The sequence below is a fragment of the Sitodiplosis mosellana genome, unplaced genomic scaffold (assembly GCF_009176505.1).
Source record: "Sitodiplosis mosellana isolate CC-2019 unplaced genomic scaffold, AAFC_SMos_1.0 Smas_scaffold_38, whole genome shotgun sequence".
NCBI classification, from domain to species: domain Eukaryota; kingdom Metazoa; phylum Arthropoda; class Insecta; order Diptera; family Cecidomyiidae; genus Sitodiplosis; species Sitodiplosis mosellana.
The window spans coordinates 48,758-52,030 of record NW_022595280.1 but is presented as its reverse complement, the minus strand read 5'-3'; positions in this window follow the sequence as shown (position 1 = coordinate 52,030).

The window sequence follows — 3,273 nt, the reverse complement described above, 5'->3', positions numbered from 1 at the left end:
CGGTGCTTGTGTTTGGTTTATATTTCGTTTAATGTGACCGAAGGGTGTAGTAAAAGATGGGTCACCGAACAGTACACACACACACACATACACACACACACAATGCGCTCTCGACATTCCATTCAAATATCCGTTTGAATTTTTAATGGGTGCACAAGCGAACGTTCTAATTGTTTTGAACGTTATAATTGTTGTTCCGTTTTATGAACTCAATTTTCCCGCATTTATTATATGTATTCAATTCCGATGGAAAAGAGGTAAGCAACTTCTCAAACAAAAACAATCAACAACGACGACAACAACAACGACGACGATGACGACGTCGAAAATTCCCGTAGGTTTGTGGAGGAGAGAAATCGATTTGGGCAAATAAACAAAGTGAACCGTAATTAGAGTACCATATTCTAGTTGAAAACTAAACGAAAATATACGGAAATGAAAACATAAGATGATTCGATTCATTTACACATATGTGCGCTCGTAATTGATTCGAACAGATGCGCGCACGCTCTCTCTCTCATTCTCTCTCTCTTTCTCTCTCTCTCTCTCGGCTTCCGTTTATAATTCATCCTCGATTTCGAACCGTATGCGCTTAAAATATGCACAAGTTGTAGAATGCTTCTAAAATTATCGAATAGTAATGAAATACTCCGATGGAAGTGTGTACGCTAAATAATGCTGAGCAAAGTGAATGTGAACGTACGCAGAGTGGGAAAGTGCAGAGCGGATTAAATACGAGCAGCCAGCACTTTTCATCGCAAACAATTAAGCATATTAAGTCAACCGAGTATACAGCAAACGAACACTCTTGAAAATCGCATTCGGATGAAAGTATGTAGCCTACTACTGCTGCTGCTGCTCAATTTACTATCTTTTATCCATTGAAGCGTGTTGTGTATGAGAAGGTGGGTCTCATTACTGCCTTCCTCTCACTCACTCACTCGTAACACTCTATCGCCTCGCACCGAGTAAATGCACGGCACATAACACCGTTTATCGGTCATAGGCTGTTTAAATATTTACAATTGGATCCCTCCGTTCAATGGAATAAGCCGTATAGGAAATAGTGGGAAGCCGAAAATTTCTCGGCAATGTGCAAAATCCACCGAAATATGTGTACATCTCTTTTTCACTTACATTTCGGATTTTATAGTGCGTAACATCGGTCGTTGGATTTTTTTCTCACGTCTGTGTATTGTTGTTGTTTCAACAATGTTGTATATTTGATAAACTGCTTTGTTGATTGCCGTAAGTATCATTTTACTTTTTACTAGAATTATTTCGCTTAAATTACATGCACTGAATCTAAATAAATGTGCCGTCACCGTCATCAGCACATCACACTCATATGTGTGCTTGCGTGTTTGTATGTGACGATATACAAGGAGTATGTGCGCTCAAAAAAGGCTGATGGAATGTGTGTGGGCTAAATGAATACGTATGTACACCTTTTTTTCCACTCGCTATCTATCTAACGATGAATCACAGTGCATAGACGTCATTGACTTATTGCAATCCATCGCAAGGCATATCGCACCGAATGATAGACAGAGCTCAATTTGGTACAATGGAATAGCGTCAGCCGTGGCTCGTATATGAGGTAAACTCAACTGAAAATAGATTTATGAATATGTAAACAAACGGCGGAGGAAAAAAAATCGCATAATATTGGATATGAATGGTGGGAATGGATAAAGCCATTGGATTTTGTTGTTGAAACGTAGAGGTAGAAGAAATAGAAAGAGAGAGTGAGAGAGCAAAAAAATACTACAGTGAATGTTTTCCGCTGCTGCCGTTGTTTTAATGTCCTATTTTTCATGGATATGGAATGAACAGTAAGTGCAGCAACAATTGAGTCTCGAAGAGCCAGGATTCAGGTAAACCACTCACCTATGTCAACATCATTAGGCGAGGTGTTTTTCATCACGTCCTGGTAAAATTCACTGTATACTGCACACAAGATGTAGTCTTCGCATGATTTCTGGTACATTGATAAAATTGAAAAAACAAACAAAATGATCAAAATCGATTCGTGTATGGCATATGCCAATTTTGATTAAATGGATAAGTTCGCGACGCTATTTTTACAGGTGTTTTTGTGCTGTGCTGTGCTATGCTCTTCATTTTGTTTGATAGATTTGGGCCATTTCGGCTTATCGATATGTGAACACCATTTGGAAAATGTGAAAATAATCCGTGTAAGCAAATATAACAAAGCCCCGTAATTGAATGGCTTACGGTAAAACGAATTCACGTCATGTGCGTTTTATTATCGCTCATTCGCATTGAGGTGTGCCAAATATCAATCGATTTGCGTGTCTCTCTGGTAAGACAACGAACCGAATGAAAGCAACAGCAGCAGCAGCAGTATCAATGCTGGCATTTGATGTGCGTCCTATTGTTTTGCAGCTGATATGCTTGCATACGACGACCACCGCGCTCCAGATATAATTCTTTTTCATTCCAAGCCATTTCTCTTTCTCTCGGTGAATGTGTTGGTGTATCAAAGTGCGCGCGATATACATATGGTACAGCGACGGAATCCATAAACACACATCATGCTTTCGACAGATTCCCACCATCCTATTTAAAACCGCTCCGAAGAATCGACTGATTCATATGTATACCGTTTGATAGGATCTTTGTTGTGTTCATAGTCGCACACTGTGCGTCGTTGTTGTTGTTCTGCCTCTATCAATGTGTAAAGCTTCTGTTCTCTGCTGCACAAATACTGGCAAAAGAGAATAGCATCCAATTCCATTCGTGCTATACAAACAAATACACGTATCCAAATATCGCATCGCATGCGCAATCATTTGTTTGACGATAAATGTGTGCTTGGGATGCTATCGAAGAAAATCCATGAAATATGAGACAATGACATGAACATTCTTCTTGAATATAGTTTTCATTCAGTAAATAATTTTGGGATTGGGCTGACTCGCACTACCACACACAGACGCGCATCATTGCACATACGCCAACAAGTCAAATACCAAAATTGGAAAACATTTTTCTCGCCCCGAATGTCAAATAAGTGATGGTCACGAGAGAGAGAAAATGCCATTCGAGTGCAACCGGTTTCATTTAGGTGGGCAAATCAATTCAGACTTAATGATGTCAAGAGAGAGGTAGAAAAATGAAACCAAGAAAAATTGCCATAGCAAAAGGTCAGAGCCATTGCCTGAAAGCCTCAAGCCTACGCTTATAAATATGAAATGCGAACTTTCTTTTATTGTGTTGTCGAGTTTGCCTAGTAAAATGACCGAAATA